We start from the raw sequence: 21,928 nt of genomic DNA, 5'->3' as shown, positions 1-21,928 counted from the left end.
AATACCCTGTGGTATAAGCAACCCTGCTAGTACAATGATACTTGCCTCCCCCATGATATCCTTAAGTTCCAGCCTTTGCAAACTTGCACAGAACCAGATCATCTCACTACCATAGTACAGCAATGTTTCTAGCTCCATTACCATTTCTAATGCATGTAAAATCTTTGTGAATCACTTCAGCATGATGGTGGAGAGCAGCCCAATAGGGAAAATGTTTTGCAACAAACATATACAATAACTTACTCTTGCCTGCAGTGCTGTTACGCTGACATGCAGCACAGCCACTGAGTGAATTGGGCACTAGAATGCATAGTACACAGCAGTGCACTATGCACTTCAGTATGCAGCTCACAGTCAGTTTAACTTATTTGCACCACATTGTTGAGGAGAAAGACCTATGTCTATGACTAGCAGTCCAACAACATATCGTTCATGACAAAGCCCTATGTCTATGACTAGCAGTCCAACACCACATCGTTCATGACAAAGACTTATGTATATGACTAGCAGTCCAACACCACATCATTCAGGACAAAGCCCTATGTCTATGACTAGCAGTCCAACACCACATCGTTCAGGACAAAGACCTATGTCTATGACTAGCAGTCCAACACCACATCGTTCAGGACAAAGACCTATGTCTATGACTAGCAGTCCAACACCACATCATTCAGGACAAAGCCCTATGTCTATGACTAGCAGTCCAACACCACATCGTTCAGGACAAAGACCTATGTCTATGACTAGTAGTCCAACACCACATCGTTTAGGACAAAGACCTATGTCTAGGACTAGCAATCCAAAACACCAGTGCATTAAACACAGTAGGCAGAATGTCTCCCTATTGAAATCTTAGCACTCGTAACACTGAGTGCCAACAGCATGAAAAAAAAAAAAGAAAAAACAAGAGAAGAGTGAATCACAAACATCAGTCTTCTCCTTTAAACTTCTTTTTTGCCAGGATGCAAGCCCCCCTCTTTCTTCCACATCCTTTTCTTTTCCCTGGACCCACACCATTCAGTTGGCTGACCATAAATCTTAACTACAGACCTATTAGTCTCACTAGCCTCATAAGTAAAAGCTATGAAGCATATTATCACAGATCTCTTTAATGTGGACAATGAAAATCTCTTTTCCTTGGACCTTCACCATTCAACTGATGCATTTTGACAGCTGCTCTAGTGGGTTCCGGACTTTTAAATGGTTACCGGGCAGAATTCTTGACTGCATCTGGAACTACATTTATAAGCACTAAACTATACTATACTCTTTTTGTAAGCTACCAATTGTTATAACAAAGAAAAATAAAACGTTATTCTACCTGGTTCTAAAATATCAGCTTAGCCCATAAATAAACACATGCTCACTACAGGCACAGTAAAAAATAAACCATTGGAATATGGAAAAGCAAACACTCAGAAGTATTTATGTTTATTACATACTATCAATAGTCACCATTTTTACTCTGGAAAATGCACACATCTACAGAAAAAAGAATGTTGAAAACTATAAGCTACCTTGCATGCCTGCATATCCCTTGCTAACCAGCAGAGTAGACTGGTCACATCAATCCTTTCAGCCCCTGCTCAAGCCTCCTGAGTAAGGCACTGCAAGCATAAAGTATTAAATATTCACTGTAGGAAGAAATGCTCTATAACACAGAGAAACATGTACTGTTGACTGTTGACAGCTCAAATATAATGCATGTCAAACACTGGGGCACCACTGAAACAAGCAACAGGAAAAGAAGAGAGCATACATTCTTACAAACCGTATTTCAAGGACACAAAATGAACGAACCATGATTTGTCCCTTCTTTCCTGTATGATGTAACAAATCTCAAAGGTTCCATTTGCACGTAAAAGTACTAAAATGCAAAAAGTCTGACACGTGTAGGTAAACCATGCATGTTTTTTTTGAGTTGCAGTAAACATGTATGTTGAACGGATCTAGCTATTACATCTGTAGGGGTAACATAGGTTAAGTCGCATGCATTCTTATACAGCGTGAACTACAATAAGACATACAACACAGAACTCATTGCTAAACCACTCACTCACTATTAAAATGAGAAATACAAATACTGTAATATACGTTATTGCTGCAAAAGGAAATAATTATCCTGCAATCTTAAGAGGAGGAATAAGAAATAAAAAATATCTGTCGTCATGACTTGACTAGGTAAGGAACTACAATGATGTACACTTGTAATCCAGCAGTAGTCCAAGCAAGCCTTCATATTCTGGAATTTGTTTTTCAAAACATGCAGTTCATTGCTTTGCAAAATACAATCACAGCTTCTATCTCCTCAAAACTAGAAAGTTGCTACTACAAAATCGTCAAATTCACTACTAACTCTACTCATTCTACACACCATTGCATCTCCCTCCATAGTCTTCAATGGCTAGAACTCCCTAATCATCTTGACTACCTCCAACTTACTACTGCGCACAAACAAATTTTTAATCCCACTGCTTGCCCTGCACTAATATCTTGCCTTTCTACACTCCTCTCAGGCCCCTAAGATCAGCCCACCAAAATCTTCTTTCAGTGCACAAACCTAAACGACCCCCTGGCCACCTACTACTTTCTTATATTATAGTAAAAAAATGGAACTTGCTTCCTCCCCTGCTACGAATCACTACAAGCCCTGAACAATTCAAATCTCTACTCCATTCCCACCTCTCACAAAACTGGAAATGTAATTGTATACTTCCTACCTAGATGCTATTACGCCCCTTTTTCATTATTCTCCCTCCTGCCCCTCTTCCAATTCTTTCTTGAGCTCCCCACCCTCAGCTTCTTTATCATTTTTCCCCTTGTATAAACTCTATGTAAATACTCATGATATATTCACTTCCCTACTGCCTATAATGCCTCTTCTTGCAATTGTATATTTGACCACAACCGTAAAATGCATCTTTGACCACAAACATAAAATGAATCTTTGTCTAACTGTTCTTTTTTTCCTCCTCCTGGCATTTCTTCTCATTTATTTCCTTGCACCTCCTCTTTCCAACACTTCTCCTCTGATTTACTTGTTTTGCATTTCATATGTATGTCTATTTTTTTCTCTGTGCTAATAATACAATTGTATAAAAAATTTATTTTTTACTTGTTTGTAAATTGTTTAAGTGTGCAATGTGTTTGTAATATGGAGCTTTTCTCCCCGGGCCTCCACTGAAAATGGGCTTTCAGGCCCAATGGACATCCCCGGTTATCAAACTGGAAATAAATAAATAAATAAAATTGCTGAGAAAGGAAAAGCTGTGTTATATATTCTTCATTTTGCAAAAAAGCAGAGCTGTTACAACATATGCTTAGATGACTGGTAGTACAGCTCAGACATAAGGGGATATGTTGCAACTACTTGCTTTAGTAGATACAGAAGCCTATATAACAGAATACAGACTTTTTAAACCATTCCACTAACTTTCTTGAATTTACCCATCAATGTAACGAACGGTCTATTGACTTTTGGATATCGCACTGTAAAAAATTTAGAGGACGCCAGATATGAATCTAACATTTTTACGAAAGTCACTTTCTCAAATGCTTATTTGCACTTTAAGAGTCAGCATCCTTTATGGCAGAGGAGGAATTTAGTCAGAGGGCAATTGAATAGGCTTAGTAGACTAATATCCAAGGAGTGTTTCAAGTTGAAGTTATCAAACTTTGTGAACTGGAAGAAGAAAGCAGATGGGTGTCAGAGTCTAGGAATCCTAAATATGGCCTTTTATTGCAGTAATCTAATTCTATGATGGGTACAAATAAGGATATTAGTACTGGTAACCTCTCACATGCATTAGTACTGTAATACAGCAAAGATATTTATTCTTTGAAAAGTTCCACAAAAGCTCATTGGAATATTACATTTGGTAGCCTTGGATTAACTAACTGGTCAGCACAGCAACCTAGGTTTGTTTTTAATCATAATAGAAATTTCAAAACCATTTTTTAATTAAATAAGAGTCACAAGGTGATTTCCACTAAAGGTTTAGGTATGAAACACGGTGGAGCTTGCAAACAGTGCAGGTTCATTTTTGAAGGAAGTCGTTTTTCAGTTCCTTGTTCCCCCAAACTAATCAGTGTAAATGGCAGTTTCAATTGTAATACTAAGGGTGTCTTTTATAGTGCTTTCTGCTCATCGTGTCCAGCATTTTATGTTGGAAAGACTACTGGCCCCTTGCAGACAAGAATCTATCAGCATAACTATGCAATTAATAGAGCAAACAATTCTAATGCCCTCTGCAAACATTCAGTTTTGATTAAATTATTTATTTGATAAGAATTTTGTTTTATAAATATTTAATATGTCTGTGCTTTAAAAAGATGCAATTACAAGTTAATTGATTGTTGATTAATTAATTGATGTTAACATATATATGGGATGTATTACATTCATAAATTGTTCCACTGAAGGTGAATTGCCGAGGTACCAGAACGAATGGATTATTAAATGGAATTATATTCATCCTAACTTTGGTTTCCTTCCTTTGCTTGGACTTTTGATGTGGGTTAAAACAGATAAAGAACCAAAATATTTCATCACAGATAGAATTATGTTTAGTACAGTCCCAGTTATTTTCTGATAATTATCTTCTCCTATTTATGAGACCTTATCTTCTTAAACAGCAAAGGCGGGCATACAGTAGCTTATTACATCAGTGTACCCAGCAAATTTGACATGTTAAACCCAGAACCTCAAATACAATAGGATATATTAAGTACCAGATTTTAAAAGTAAATGAATGTTGCTCTGTTTTAGCATGGCATTTAGGCTGAACTCTGTATGCATAGCATTGCCATGAGTATGCAAGACATATGATTAATATCACCAAGATGTACACATTTTCAAAGTATACAAGTAACATGACACTCTCTTGGACCATGACTGTAAGGCAAATCCATCCTTTGGAGGAGACATTAAGCCAAGGTCCCATCTGCCTAAGTTGGCAGTAGCTCATGAGGATATAAAAGATCTCAGAGCACCAAAAACAAAGAGTATGGGACCTTTATTTGTATACAAAAATAACTCTTTACAAAATATTTACATATTTATGAATATTTACATATGTATAAATATACAAATCTATTTACACATATTCATAATTTCTTTTACATTCATGTTAAACTTTCATCCAGTTCTTTTTTCCATAACCACCATCTGACTTTAATATTGTTGCTAAAATTCACTTACCATTAAGCATAATTTTATTTATCCTTTCATTCTATATAGCCCATATATCATAAAACAAATTTTTATCTACTCTTAACATATTTTCTACTTCTGTTCTTATAATATCCATATTTAATCATATCCATATTTATTTAATCTACTTCTTTTATATCTTCAAAAAATCTGTACATAGTTTTTTCCCATAACTTCTTGACAATGTAAACATATTCTCTTGTTTTATATGGCATATTTAATTTTACTGGCAATATATCTATTACCAGTCTCCATAGAAAATCTTAACATTATACTTTCTTATTACACCATTTCCTTATTTTTTTATCTGTTAGATTTTCCCATTATTTTACATAGCAATGTTTTATCATTAAATTATTATACCATACTTTCCTATTTTTTTTTCTATATGATCAGTTTTTATTTTCCACAAAAGTATTTTTTCTTAGTAACAGTTTATTTTTTCACTTATACACCCTTTTTTATTTTTACTCTTTTTTACCATACCCCCAAATTTATCATACTTATATTTATACAGTTTTACTACTAATCTCCCATCTTTTTCATTTATCCAGTTAAGCTCAGTGTGAAAATTTAATGAAGCAGTGTATACCACTGGGATAATCTAGAATCCCATATAAATAAAAAAAAAAATTTGCAATAATTTCTTTTTAAATGCAATTTGCAACATAAAAACACTTGCTAAGTATGCTATTTTCCCATCAGTACTGAATTTGTCAAATTAGCCTTTTTTTCTGAATGATAACTTACAGTGGATATAAAAAGTGTACACACCCCTGTTTAAATGCCAGGGTTTTGTGATATAAAAAAATGAAACCACAATAAATAATTTCAGAACTTTTCCTACCTTTAATGTGACCTATAATCTGTACAATTCAATTGGAAAACAAGCAAATCTGTTAGAGGAATAAATATAAAAAATAAAAAAACGTATGCACACCCTTAAACTAATACTTTGTTGAAGCACCTTCTGATTTAATTACAGCATCCAGTCTTTTTGGGTACACACCTGCCATCAATTAAAGAAACTATGATTAACCCCAAATAAAGTTCAGCTGTCCTAGTAAGATTTTCCCAACATTTACTCAGTTGCCTGCTATAGCAAAAGCCATGCTTTCCAGAGAGCTTACAAAGCATCAACGGGATCTCACTGTTGAAAGGTATCAGTCAGGAGAAGGATACAAAAAAATGTCCACAGCATTAGTTATACCATGGAACACAGTGGACAGTCATCAAAAAGTGGAGAAAATATGGGACAACAGTGACATTGCAAAGAACTGGATGTCCCTCCAGAATTGATGAAAAGACCAGACAAAAAATGGTCAGGAAGGCTGCCAAGAGACCTACACCAATGCTGAAGGAGCTGAAGGAATTTCTGGCAAGTACTGGCTGTGTACTACATGTGACAACAATCTCCCATATTCTCCATACGTCTGGGCTATGGGGTAGGTTTGCTAGACAGAAGCCTTTTCTTACAGAGAAAAATATCCAGGCCCGGCTAAAATTTGCAAAACAATAAATCAAGTCTCCCAAAAGCATGTGGGGAAAATGTGTTATGGTCTGATGAGACTTAGGTTGAACTTTCTGGCCACAATTTCAAAAGGTACATTTGGCGCAAAAACAACACTTCACATCACCAAATGAACACCACCCCCATGGTGAAGCATGGTGATGGCAGTATCATGCATTAGGGTTGCTTTTCTTCAGCTGGAACTTGGGCTTTGTCAAGGTGGAGAGAATTATGAACAGTTCCAAATACCAGTCACTTTTGACCCAAAACCTTCAGGCATCTGCTAGAAAGCTAAAGCTGAAGATGAATTTCACATTTCAACACAACGACCCCAAGCATACATCCAAATCAACAAAAGAATGGCTTCACCAGAAGAAAATTAAGTTTTGGAATGACCCAGATCTAAATCCAATAGAAAATCTTTGGGGGACCTGAAGGGGACCATGCACAAGAGATGCCCTCACAATCTGACAGATTTGGAGCACTTTAGCAAAGAAAAGTGGGCAAATATTTCCAAGTCAACGTGCCATGTTGATAGACTCCTACCCAAGAAGACTGAATGCTGTAATTAAATCAAAAGGTGCTTCAACAAAGTATTAGTTTAAGGGTGTGCACACTTATGCAACCAGCTTATTGTACTTTTTTTTAAATGTTTTTATATTTTTCCCCTAACAGACTTGTTTGTTTTTCAATTGAACTGCACAGGTTATAGGTCACATTAAAGGTGGGAAAAGTTTTGAAATGATTTATTGTGGTATCATTCTTTTATATCACAAAAACCTGACATTTTAACAGGGGTGTGTACATTTTTTATATTCACTGTATATGTTCTCAAGAAAAGACATGTTTGCTTTATTTCTTCTACTGTTTATCTTTTTCCATTGAATCCTGCTTACATCTTTACAATGAATGAAATGGCTGTGTTAGGTGCAACATTTGGGAATAAAGTATATACCCCAGTCTTTACTACATTACCTAAACCTTTACTTTTCTCTCTCTATTTAAAGGCATCCCTATCATCTCTAGACACTTGTTTGTGTAAATTACTTCTTTTATCCAAATTTTGCTTTTTGCAATTATTATAATGCCATCTGCATATGTTATCAGAACTAGAATTCTTAACCCTTCAAGTGTTATATATCCTGCCGCCTTCATTTTGTAATTTAGTTTGCATACCATCACATTTATAACTAGTGCAAATACTATACAACTCATTGTATGGTCTTACACCACTCTTCATATGTACATCTTGGCTTAACCAGCCATTTACAAGCATCTTTACTTTATTATTACTATGTATATATATATATATATATATATATATATATATATATATATATATTACTATACTGACTTACATAATTTCATACCTTTCTCACTTATAACATATTCTTTCAGTATTACCCAAAAGATTTCATATCCGATTGTGTCAAATGCCTTATTAAGATCTTGTCTCATGATTTTCACTTCTTTTCTGTTCATATCATCCACAATTTCTCTATCGTTAACAGTCCTTGATAACCCTTCCCCTTTATACTATATATGCTGTCATTCATAATATTTTCCATTTTAGTTTCAAATCTTCTTTGCATTATTTTCATAAAGATCTTATAATAATTAAAAACCAACCTGCCGCACACATCCTGTAGACAGAATATAAAGTTTTAATCAACAATGGTTAAGCACTTTCATCCTGGTATTGTGTTAAGGACTTCTTCATGCTACAGGACATGAGTGACAGGTTGGTTTTTATTAGCTGCAGTTTTGTCTGCCATTTTGCTAAGTTTTAGATCTTATAATTATTATTCAATACTGCTGAGCTCCCATTTTCTTAAATTCTCTTCTATCTTCCTTCTTCCATATTAATTTAAGTATTCCACTATGTAATTCCTTATACATAAACCTTCATTTAACTGTTCAAATCTTTAAAATTTGTTTTGCCAGTCCCTTAAATTTGTATACATTTCATATTCTATTCTATCTGGACCTGCAGCCAAATCTATATTTACTTATCCTAGTACTTTATCTAGCTCATTTAAAGAAATCTCTTTTTTTCTTTAACTTTTTACTTTCCATGTTTTTTCACTTTCTTTTTTTCTTTAAACATTTCTTGTACACTGTTCATAATATTTTCTTCAGTTCTTTCTATTTCTTTTTACATTTTCATTTCTCTCATTACACTACCATCATCCTTTACTAATCTGCTTAAGTAACTCGATACTTATACTTATCTTTTTCCTTGTAAAATATATTTTTGCTTATATAACAATTCTTGTATTTTTTCTTGATTTCTTTTATATATATATATATATATATATATATATATATATATATATATACATATATATATATATATATTTTTTTTTTTGTCAAAGTACTTTCTATTATTATGTTCTAAATCTTCCAATGCATCATGTGTTCTTTTATATTTTTCTTTCTCTACGTTTTTCACATCATGTTGCCACTGTAAAAAAAAAAAAAAAAATGTTTTATGTTCTTCATTAATAATCCACCATTCAGACAATTTTTATAACATATTCACATAGTAATATGATCTTTCCATAACTGTATTACTGTTCTCTTTTCCTTCTTTATTCCATGTTCTTTTATTCTTTTTATTCCTTTGCCTATTTTTATACATTCCTTGTTTTCTTTTATCTCTAGTCATATTGCAAGATGATCAGCAAATCCTGTTTCAACTACCACCCCTTATCCTATAACTATACCTTCTGATACTATGAAATAATCTGTTATAGTTCTATAAATACCCCTTTAAGTCCATGAAATTTTGTCCCAAAGTTTTAGCACATCACATCTTATAACATCTAACATTTTTCTTATATCATGTCCTTTCTTTTTATTCTTGCCTTTTAAATCAGTTTACTGTCATTATAATATTCATATTTATCATTACATAGTCTAAAATCTGATGGAATAATCCTTCCTTTTGCTTACAGTTAGAATGAGCATATAATGTTATAATTCTATATATTTGTTCTTTCCTTTTTAAATCTACAACAGTTAATTTTCCCATTTTTGATAAAGTTACAGCTAATATCAATAACATCTCTCATTCCACAAATTCCAAATTATCTTTCTTCTCCATAATTTCTGTTTGTATTCTTTCATCGGTTAAAAATCTTGTGTTTTCTAATATACTAATTACATCTACATCACATGTATTATACCACTGCAAAATTCCTATTCTTCTTGATATATTCTTAATATTCACATTTACAGCAAGCACTCAAATTTGTATTTTCCTTGTTCCTTAGATTCATGGTTTCATAAGTTCATAGCGAATTACTAAGCTAGCTTCTTAACAAGCCAATGTAAGCCTAATTTCTTTTCCAAATGTGAGAATCAATACTGTACCTTGTGTTTGCTAGTCCAACACCTTAACCATTATACAAAGCCTCAGTCTTTAACTCTATATAGTCTTTTTCATCCATTTCCTTTCTTTTTTGTACTTATCCCTTTACATTTTTTTTTCTGTCTTTTACTAATAGAATTCTTTTTTCTTTTACTTCCTCCCAGTTTGTTTTCTTTGTCACTTATTTCAAAACCTTCTTCTATATCCTCTATTTTTCTCATTTGTTTTTCTATATCTTCTCCTTCATTTTCCTTATTGTTTTCATTTTTGCAATCCATCCATACATGTCCAGATTTGTTACATTTATAACATTTCATGTCACATTTTTTGCCCCATGTCCCATTTCCCCACAAATATAACATTTTCTTTTGTCAAAGTTACTTATCAAATGTTCTTTTTTAAATACCAAGTTTTAGGTTTTCCCTAGTATTTTACAACACCCCTAGTCCCCTCCACATTTATCATCCTTGGTATATGTATAACTCTTTCTCCTCCTATTTTAACATAATTTTACATTTGCAGGCACTAAGCCATAAACCCCTTTTGTCAAACTTTTGTAATATCCAGTACTGCTTTACATAAAGCTTTCAAATGTCCTTTCAAAGTCTCTCTTTCTACCTCTCTTCGAAATTGTACGCAAATCTTTTTTTCCCTGTTAAATACTTTTATCACATAGACTCCGTTGGTTACAGTCTTTCTTTTTTCATATTCTCCAAGAAAAAATTTATGTTGAAAAACAGTCTTAAATATAATGACACAAAATGCCTCCGTAAATAAAATATAAATGCTCTAACTTCGTGTGCCTTTACACCCAGTGGAGCTATTAAATTATCCCACACTTCATACCTGTCCATTTCTTTGTCTTTACTTTGAATCCTTTCCACATACTTACAATTTTCATTGTCTTCTGCTACTCCCGTTTTGCCTTCTTTCACTTTCTCTGCATATGTTTTCTTTTCCATCTCACCACTACTCTCCAGGATTGGCTCTGCATCCTCCTTTTGTATTTTATCCATAATGCCCCCCCAGGAAACATTTCTTTCATTTTTTTTGGCTCACTCTGCAGCACCATTTCTTTATGTAAATCATCCTGCAACCCTCCCAGCTGGAGGGTTTTAATTATACAGCCATCATTTGCTGATTCATCTCCACATTTTCTGTGAAAGATCTCCTTAGAATCCTGCACACGTTCTCTGGTCTCAGTATTTGCTTTCTCTTTCATTTCTTTCATTACTCCATTATCTCCTTCTCTCTCCGTCTGCCTTCATCTTTCTCCAGGCTGCCTCTGTGCCTGAAATGGAAACAGGAATTGCTCCGCCAAAATAGTTCCCACTTACAACAATGATGAGTCCCCTGATGCCCCAGCAAATTTCCCCCAGTGGTACAAATACCATTTTGTGTGCCTCATGAACAGGCCATTAGCCTTGTGGGACTAACCACATCAACGAAGGACAAATAAATAAAAATAAAAAAATAAGACACACAACCCGGTACATAACAGTAATGACTCTAGACATTATGGCTACAAACCGCACCTCCAGCCTCATCCATACAAATAGATTACAGACGTTTTATACACAGTGTATTACAGAAGTTATTTAGCTGTATTGTCTTCTAACTCTGTGTTCATATGTTTCACACATGCCTTTGGGACAGGTTCCAAAAGTTGATCTCGGTGTAATTCTGCCCTGATTCCAAAAGTCCTGCTCTTAGTGTAAGTGCCTTACTTTAGTGTAAGACCCCATATATAAATGGAATTACACCATGGGCTAGATCATAAAACATCTGCACTCAGCCTGATCTCGGTGTAAGTAGTCACATATACTGACAGCAACACTTTTGGAATCGGTGTCTTTAAGTTCTGTAAGTTTTGGTAAAATTTGACAATGAATATAGCAGAAACGGAGAAGTAGTCATATAATGTTATCACACAGCCCTTGGAAACTATCACCACTCATCATGAAAACAGACACACACATACGTTTTTATTTACAAATTAGATAACATTTAGTAAAACACTATGTACCAGGAAATTTTGCTTTAAAACTTGTATACAAATAATTATTAGTCTGAGAATGAAACTCCAGTATCTGTAATTATTCACACACCTTGATAAGTATAATTTTCTATTATTATACTACATATAAGTCTACAGAATATGGATTTATGTCATTTTATGTATTTTTGAGTTTAGGGGGAAAAAGTAAGCTTTTTATAACATTGTGAAAAAGTTTTGCATTTGTGATTTATTTGTGGTTATTACGAATATTAGAAGTGAACAAAATGTATTTTGCGGATATCTTTTAATTTCAGTTTGAAGCACAGTGACTTATGAAGAAGTGATGTTTTCCATCAATGCTTTTGCTACATCATGCATTGCTATTGATTATGCTCCTTTCGTTGAAAGCATTGTTCGGCTGTGCAAGCTGTGTGACATAGGCAATAATGTAATGTAGATAAGCAACCTGCCGATTTCTTTCACCCCTGCACCACCTTATTCCTGCCTTTAATTCTAACCTTACACAATACCTTACAAAAAAGTTTCTCTTAACAGTATCACTAAACAAGACATAAGCAAACACACACACACACACACACACACACACACACATACATCACACACAGCAAAAACATATATACTGCACTTATATGATCCTCTTCCCTAGGTCTTACTCTAATCTTATCCAAGAAATACTCACAAAGACACACCCTGCCATGCCTTCATATACACCAGCACACACAGGCACAGTACTAAATACATCCCCTTCCCTAGCCTTTACTGTAATTTACAAACACCCGCTTTTTAGTCAAAAGTTTCATTATTAAAGAAAAAGCCCACTTACTGTGAAAACAAGCACATTCCAACAGAAAAGGAAAGTACAGTTTTGTACCTACCATAAATGTAGATGTTCGAGTGTATATACTGCTGCAGTCATCACACTTGGGTTATCCTGCCATCAGGTGGACCCGCAGTCAGACGAATCCCAAAGTCTTGGTCCAGCGTTGGTTGTCGTCGCTTCTTCCCTGACGTCAGTGCGACAGGGGTATAAAAGAGGCAGCCGACGCCATTTTCTTCAGTTTTTCTTGACCCAGATGTCAGGTGCCCCCAACTAGGAAGGCAATACAAATAACTAAAAAATACCTTAGTAGATAAACAATAGTACTAGCTGTTAGCAAATACACCATTATAGGCATGCATCCATTAGATTGATGTACATGGAGTTATAAGTAACACCCTGGTATGTAGAGGGGATGGTCAGAGGGTAACCTGGACTGCAGCAGTATATACACTCGAACATCTACATTTATGGTAGGTACAAAACTTTACTATGTTCATCGTGTAATACTGCTGCAGTCATCACACTTGGGTTGAATCCCAAAGCTATGGATGGGTGGCTGGTACTAAACTGGGTTAGGTGAAGCTAGGATGCCCTGCAGAACTGCAGTGGCAAAACCAGCTTTGGTTTTTGAGTATAATGGAAGGTGGTAGTGCTTGGTAAAGGTGTGCACTGAACTCCAGAATGTCCTTGGTTGGAACCCCCCTGAGAAAGGCTGCTGAGGTTGCTGTAGCCCTGGTAGAATGGGACCTAATATTAACAGGCACTGCTTTCCCATGGTGCGAGTAGCAAAAACGGATACAATGTTCTATCTATTTGGAGATGGTCTGTTTTGAAATAGCCTATCCTTGTAAACCTGCAGCATAGGATACAAAGAGTTGGTCAGTTTTTCTGAAGGTCTTTGTCTTATCCAAATAGTAACGTAGAAGTCTGTGAATGTCCAAAGAGTGAAGGAGTCTTTCTCCTTTATTCTGGGGGTTTGGATAAAAGGTGGGTAAATGAATGGTCTGATTCAAAGCCACACTGGATACTACCTTTGGCATAAAGGTAGGGTTAGTTCGTAAAGAGACTCTGTCCTGATGGAAAATGATGAAAGGTTCCACTGCCATAAGTGCCTGTAGTTCTGAAACCCTGCGTGCTGAGGTGATAGCCAGCAACAGAGCTGTTTTCCATGACAAGTATTGTAGTTCTGCTGAGAAGGCTGGTTCGAAAGGAGGCAGTGTTAATTTTTCTAAAACAAAGTTGAGGTCCCAAGCTGGCGTTGAGGGTTTTCGGGGGGGGTCTTATATTCTTAGCCCCTCTGAGAAACTCTCTTAGTAAAGGGTGTGAGAATATGGGAGGATCCGTATTATATTGAGCTGAAATGGCTGAAGCATGGATCTTAATGGATGAGAAAGAAAGGCCTTTGTGTAGCATCTCAGTTAAGTATTGCAGTATTTGAGGAATGTTTGGTATCCAAGGATTTTGAACTTTAGCCTGGTTCCATGCACAAAATCTTTTCCATTTGTCTGAGTAAGTTTTTCTGGTGCTGGGCCTCCTGGCCTCCAAAATGACATTCAGGACGGCCTTTGAGAGAAGTGTTGATTGATAATTCAAGGTATTCTCTATGCAGTTAAATTTAAAGTCCTGAGCTGACTGTGAAGGATCTGAGAGTTTTGCTGAGTCAACAGAAGTGGGAATTGAGGAAAGATCCATGGAGAGCTGTGAGTCAAGGTCCTTAGTAATGGGTACCAGTGCTGACGTGGCCAGTCTGGAGCAATGAGGATCATTTAAGGTCTCTCTGATCTGACTTTCAGTAATACCTTGGTCAAGAGAGGTAGTGGTGGGAAGGCATATACTGTCAATGCTGTCCAACTGAATGATAGGGCATCCACTTTCCAGGCTAGAAAATGATAAGTCCTTGTGCAAAATTTCTGTAGTTGGCAATTGTTGGGGGAGGCAAATAGATCTATGTCTGGGCGTCCCCACTTTTGAGTTATCATCGAAATTACTTGTGGGTGTAGTCTCCACTCGTGCGGATCTGCCATATTTCTGCTTAATTCGTCTGCCAATATGTTTTCCTTTCCTGGCAGGAATTGTGCTTGCAGTTGTACTTTGAAAGTCAATGCTGTGTTCCACAAGGTCATTGCCTGTCTGCATAAAGGGTAGGAGTGTGTTCCTCCCTGTTTGTTTATGTACCACATAACTGTGGTGTTGTCTGTTCTTATTAGTAGTTGTCCTGGATGCAAAAGCTCCTTGAAGGCTGTCAGTGCATTTTGCACAGCTAGCATCTCCTTTTGGTTGATGTGTAGATGCATTTGTTTTGCGGACCATTTGCCCTGTATGCACTGTCCTGCCATGTGTGCTCCCCAGGCGTAGTCTGAAGAATCTGTTGTCATAGTTTGGTTTGCTGGAGGTAAGACAAAAGGAAGACCCTTGTTTATTAGACATGCTTGAGCCCACCATAGGAACTCTTTTTGAAGGCAGGGGATGAGAGGTATACTTGTTTCGAGGCTGTGCCTGTGTTGAGTCCATAAACTTTTCAGGTACCATTGTAATTTCCTCATATGCAGCTTTGCATGTGGAATTAGTTGAATGCAGGATGCCATGAACCCCAATGCCTGCAGGATTTTCCTTGCAGTGAGCTGGGTAAAAGTTGCCATCTTTTTGAAGTATTGAATCAGTTATTTTTGTTTGTCTGGCATGAGATAAGCCATCTGGGCCGTTGTATTTAAGCTGTCACCCAGGAATATTATGTCTTGTGAGGGTATTAGCTTTGACTTCTTTTTGTTTACTGTGTACCCTAGGCAACTTAGCAGCTTTGTTACAAATGCCAGATGCTGTAATAGAATGGCCTTGCTGTCCACTTGGATCAGGCAGTCATCCAGATATGGATAAATTTGTATTCCTCGTTGTCTGCAGTATGCAATTACTGATGCCAGGCATTTCGTAAATACTCTGGGCGCAGTAGATAAGTCAAAGGGCAATGCAGAGAATTGATAATGCGTTGTACCTGCCAAAAATCTGAGGTATCTTCTGCAATCTTGTCTGATAGGGACATGCAGGTATGCCTCTTTGAGGTCCAACATTACCAGACAAGACTCCTTGCCCAGCATGGGAAGAAGCTGCTGTAGTGTGAGCATTTTGAATTTGGGTACCTCCAGGTAAGTGTTTAGAATTGAGAGGTCTAAAATGGGTCTCCAGGCTTTGTCCTTTCTTGGTACTAGAAATAGTCTTGAGTAAAAACCTTGACCTTGCTCCTTTGTAGGTACCCTTTGAATTGCTTTCATATCCATGAGAGCTGAAATTTGCGTTTGTGGCTCTGCCCATTGGTTTGGAGGCAGATTTGGCATGCCTCTCATCCGTGGTAAAGTGTGAAAATGAAATCTGTAGCCTCGGGTAATGATATCCAGAACCCATTTGTCCTTTGTTATGATGTGCCAATTTTGTGGAAATAGAGCCAGTTTTCCTCCCAAAGGTGCTGCCAGAGCAATTTTGCTTGGCAGGCGAAGAGGGAAGTCATTGTGTTTGTTTCCTGAAGGGTTGAGATCTTTCGTCTCCACCTCTTTGAGTTGTTGTGTGCCATTGTCTAGGCCTGAAAGAACCTTGTGGCTGGCCTCTGCCCCTTGGGCGTCTGTACCTACCCCTTTGGGATCTGTCTGATGCAGGAAAGGACCAGTTTTTTGATGGCCAGTTTCTGCTGAAATGGGGAGGTTGTACCTGTAAAAAATCTTTAACTGTCTGCATAGATTTTTCCTTTTCTTCTATTTTCTTTAAAACTTCCTCTGCTTTGACACCAAATAACACATCTTTCTGCAATGGAGCATCCAATAACTTTTCTTTGACATGTTCTGGTAAGGCTTGCTCTTTTAGCCAAGCATGTCTACGTATTACAGATCCTGTGACAGATGCTCTACATGAGGCTTCCAATGAATCAAAACCACACTGTAAGGTATGCTTTCCCACCTGTTCTGCTGCATGCAGCAAATCCTGCATCTCTTTGAAATCAGGTTGATCTGTCTGAGGGATCATTTTCTGCTTTAACTGTGTAATCAAGTACTGCTGGTATTTTAGCATGTGGAATTGGCAGTTTAAGGCCCTCATGGCCAAAGTGGCAGACGTATACACTTTCTTCCCCCATCTTTCTAATGCTCTGGAATCTCTTTCAGAAGGTAGTGGATTCTTAGCAGTAGAGGCCTTAACCCCTTTGGGACCCTGGGAAATGGTTTTGGGGTCTGCAACAGGGCTTTTATATAGAAACATATGAGAATCAGGAACTCGGTAGTATCTGTCTGGTTTAGCTGGTGCAAGAGGTAAGGAATCTGGGTTTAGACTAGATTCGGTGTAAACATCATCCAAAATGTCTAAAACTGGAGGAACTGCAAGGGGTCTATGCTGTGGGAGAAGAAGAAATTCACGGAGTCTTTTCTTAGAGTCAGAGTAATCTTGGCCTTCCCAGTGCAAGTGTTCCCTCATGGTGTGTAAAGTTTCCCCAAAAGAGTAGTCTTCAGGGGGGAAGACAGAGGGAATGGACTTGTCAGCATCTGAGTCTTCATAAGGAGGGAAGGAATAATCCTGGTCCTCAGAGTTAGCTGAGGAAATGGATGCTTGGTCAGAAGAAGGATAATCTTCCTCCAGTCTAGGCCTTTTGTCAGGAGGGGGTTGTGAACCCCTGATAAGGGTAATTAAATCCTCAGCCATCTTAAGCATCTGTTTTTTAGGCATAGGGACCTGTGGGGGGGGACTGTGGACCCAGTTTCCTAACTTTTAAGGGGGCTTTAAGTTTAGCATAAGACTTAATAGAGATAGTTGTCGGTTTGAAGACACCTTCAAAAACCGAAGGCCTGTCCAAAATCTCCGGATCACCATCAGGGTTGGCGTCTGAGGGGTGAGATGGAACCGGCTCCTGAGGCCCAGCTGATTCGGTCTGGGAGGCCTTCAGAATTTCTAAATCTGCGGTAGTCAGGGGCTGCGTAGGCGCCTCACTGAAAACCGGAGAACTGGCGGCAGGCCTTGCTGAGGCCTCGGTATCTGGTCTTGGCCTTGGTTGCCTGTCCTTATCCTTGCATTTTTTAATCATTGCTGATGTCGGTTGCTCCAACGACATGCTATAATTAAATTTTCTGCCAAAATAATGTCGGGCGAAATCTGCCCGACGCTTGACTGTACATTTGTTGAACCTAGCACAAAACTGACAACCAGAGATGTTGTGGTGTGGGCCTAGGCAAGGAATACAATAAGAATGAAAATCCTTATGAGGTATTTGCTTCCCACAAGAAATGCAATTATTAAGTTTGTCTGACATCGGTCTGAGGCAAGAAAAGTTTCCCCAACGGGGTACTTAGCTTTAGAGAAGACTTTGGGCTGAAATTCGATTCGAAAATCTCAGGAGCTGGCCGACCGGCACTTGCGAACTGCTTCTGCTTCGGGCACCGTGCGGCAACAAGGACTGGAGAAAATGGCATTGGCTGCCTCTTTTATACTCCTGTCGCACTAACATCAGGGAAGAAGCGACGACAACCGACACCGGACCAAGACTTTGGGATTCGGCCGACTGCGGGTCCGCCTGACGGCAGGATAACCCGAGTGTGATGACTGCAGCAGTATTACACGATGAACATCACTCAAATGTTCGAACATTTGAAAACTCCTGTACTCATCAATCACTAATTTTTATAAATAAACAGACAGTAGTAAACTCTGTTGGTTTTGTGCATATTCAACAGAGCTCGGCAAAACTATACATACACATATAAATAATAATAATAAATCACACATAAACAAAAACATGTACATATCCTCTGACAGACTAATACAATAAAAGTACCAAGGCCAGAATGGAAAAGCCTGCTTTCCTGTGCATTAAAACAAAAACACACACACACACAGACTGCTAATACATCATAAGCATCTGTACGAACACTAAGGAAAGAAGCTCGTCCATCACTGTTTACATATGTTGACACTTCAGTCTGTCAGTTTCCTTTGATGTCACTAGACTGGAATGCAAAAGGCTTCTCAAAATTTTAAGTACTTATTTTATTTTACATTTGTTAACCGGGGGTGTCTGACTGAGCAGAAAAGGCCCTTTTCAGCAGAGGCCCAGGGAGAAAAGCTCCACAAAGAAAAATTATAGATACATTTAGATATTTAGACACGATCAGTATACACACAAATTACAATAGACATGTTTTTACAGTGGTATGCAGCACATCAGCAGTTACAGTGGAGAGAACAAACAAGAAAATATTAATTTAAATGTAATATCCTAAGTAATCCTCAGCCAGGTGTCACTCTTTGCCTGCCTCTGTCATCATCAATCCCTTAAAACATATATATGATACATTTTTCTGTCCCCAAACTGAGCCTTCAGTGCCGCACATTTCAGACTTCTTGGTGCTTGTTTAAGGCACTCTAAGCATCTCCCATTAAAGATTTGTTAGACCCAGCTGTTGAAGCAATGTGTTATAGATCATGCTATCCAGCTTTACTGTAGTTCTACAGTACAGAATGGACATGGAAATGCTTCATTTTACACTCATTTCATTTTCTTGAGTGAAGAATGTATCACAACATCTATATTACCACACATGCTGGAGCAATTATATGACAAAAGTAAATTGGTATTGATAAAATTCAGATAGTACTACAGACAAACACACACACACACACACACACACACACACACACACACACACACACGTAAATATTTCAGTGAAGGCAGTTGGTGGTGTTCTCCACTCCGACTTTCCTTACTGAATCTAATATGTTCACATCTGTAGTCATGTCATGGTACTAGACAGTCTACCAACAAGTATGAACTATATATAGGAAATACAGGCAAGGGCCTGCAGACATTTTATTCAGTCATTTATTATTTTTTGAGATCATTTTGCATGCTTTTTTTTTTTTTTTTTTTAATTATTAACCAGTTTTGTACTGTTCCTGATACGATTTCTTTGTGTCAGTAACTATGTTTTCCTAATGCTCATCCTCCATGCAGTGGTGCTGCTGCCCTATATTTGAACTGTCTTTTGTCTGTCTTTCTGAATCTCTATTTGTACAGCTATGGAGCATTATTTGGGAGTATATCTTTAATAAAAAAAAAAAATTAAAGCATAATTTTGTAGACATATAAATCTACTTTACAAGCGTGAAGTTTCAAAACTTCAAACTGCAAACAGTTGAGACCATAAGATTAAGGTTTTGAAACTTCGAAATTGTAATAAAAAAAATATGTTTTTTGCAAGCCCCCTGCACCCCCCACACCCCCTGCTAAATAAATATACCAGCTCCTAGATCGTAATGCAATAAGGAAAATGGTCAATTTCCATTCCAGTTTTCAAACGTTGTGCTTGTGAAGTGAATCTATAGATAGATAGATAGATAGATAGATAGATAGAGAGAGATTTATAGATATGTATTTATTTAATTAGACTATGGTATATACCTATACTAATTAAAATACATTTGCAAGTTTACCTGACTCTAGTTTATAAACTTATCCACAATTTAAGTGTTTTTGGCAGTGCATATTTTGTCTGGTCTCGGTCACATGTCTAAGGGAATGTAAACAAAAGCATTTTCATTCAGTTACTGTTCCCATCTCTGTTACTGCAATATTGTAATACGTAATGTTCTGGTTTTGCAACTGTTATAATGTACAGTTACTCATTGTTAAAACCCTCACATTATAATAGCACATATATGCCACGTGTGTCTGTCATTTACTCAAGCATCCTGAGGAGCATAACACACGTGGATGGCTGCTATACAATACAAAGCAGCAGGAAAAAACATTTCTATTACTCAGCAGTACAATAAGCCTTGCTTCTCTATACTGTTCTCTTAAAGCCATCGCACTATGATGCCTTTAATAGCCAGAGTCATCCAAAATTTCCAAAGAAGAAAGGAAAGACAGAAACAAAACCACTGTGGAACGCAAAACAAGGAAAACATCATCTTCTTCTGTACTACAGGAATGAGTGCACACTGTACCACACCGAGTTTCTTAAAAGATATACCAATAAGTAACACATAATTAGGTGTATATGAACAGAAAGAAATTCAGCATGTTCACAAAGGAGAAAAAATGCAGAAGCACAAAAACTAGTAACAGAAAAGTAAATACTAAAAAGAAAAATGACAACGTTTGACAGCTAGTCAGACATTTCCTCAACTTATAGGGGTGAGCTGCAAATCCTGGCTGACCTAGAAACTATTTTCTTTCACATTATCCAGTTCAGTAGAGCAGAAGTCTGTCACTGCACTCAGCTGATGGGAGGCAGAGAAAACAGTCCAAAACAGGAAGTCAGTCTATCACAGGATGCAAATACACACTCATTCATATATGGCATACATACCTACTGGCAAATTGGAGGACCAGAAATTCTTCATAGGTTCATAGGTTCATACTAGGCTATCTGCCCGAGGGCATTTACAAGCCTAGCCCATCGTTTTGTGGCTTACGCCACCCCTTTAGTATGGGGAACTATACCCATTATTTTGCTGTGCCTCTGTCGAGCAGTGACACTGAGGTAATCCCTGGGGTATATCTGCGATCTCCCATCCATTGGTCAAGATTTCTCTTGAACAAGGCCAGCGAGGTGCTCTGCCTCACATATACCGGGATTTTGTTCCACAGCATAGGGAGTCTTTGGGTGATGAATCTATCCCTCCAGCACGTCCTATTAATAGCCATGTTGAGGTTTAAGTCTCCCGCCCTTGTGGCTCTGATGGATCTAGATTTTTTGAGGTGAAGCATATTCATCAAATCTGGGTTTGACATGGCCTTGTATGTTAGGCAAAGGTCACCTCTGAGCAAGCGGTAAGCGACTGAATAGAGCTGGAGTTCTTTCAGTCGGGCAGCATAGGACAGATTTTTGAGACCCTTTATCCTTTTGGTGAGGAACTTTTGTGGCCTCTCCAGCTGCTGCAAGTGTCGGGTCAGATACATTCCGAATGGGGCATTGTACTCAATCATTGGTCTGATGAGTGATGAGTAAAGGGAGACTATG

At 37.4% G+C, this 21,928-nt stretch overlaps 1 protein-coding gene across 5 annotated transcripts in view; it reads right to left on the bottom strand.

Moving 5' to 3' along the window:
• Positions 1–21,928, bottom strand: part of ARHGEF9 (Cdc42 guanine nucleotide exchange factor 9) — a 3,179,575-nt gene that overhangs the window by 1,848,072 nt on the left and 1,309,575 nt on the right. The gene's annotated exons all lie outside the window — the stretch shown is intronic.

Source organism: Protopterus annectens, chromosome 15.part0 (assembly GCF_019279795.1).
Source record: "Protopterus annectens isolate FY-2018-M chromosome 15.part0, PAN1.0, whole genome shotgun sequence".
In the NCBI taxonomy this organism is placed as follows: domain Eukaryota; kingdom Metazoa; phylum Chordata; order Ceratodontiformes; family Protopteridae; genus Protopterus; species Protopterus annectens.
This window is presented reverse-complemented; position numbering and strand designations above follow the sequence as displayed.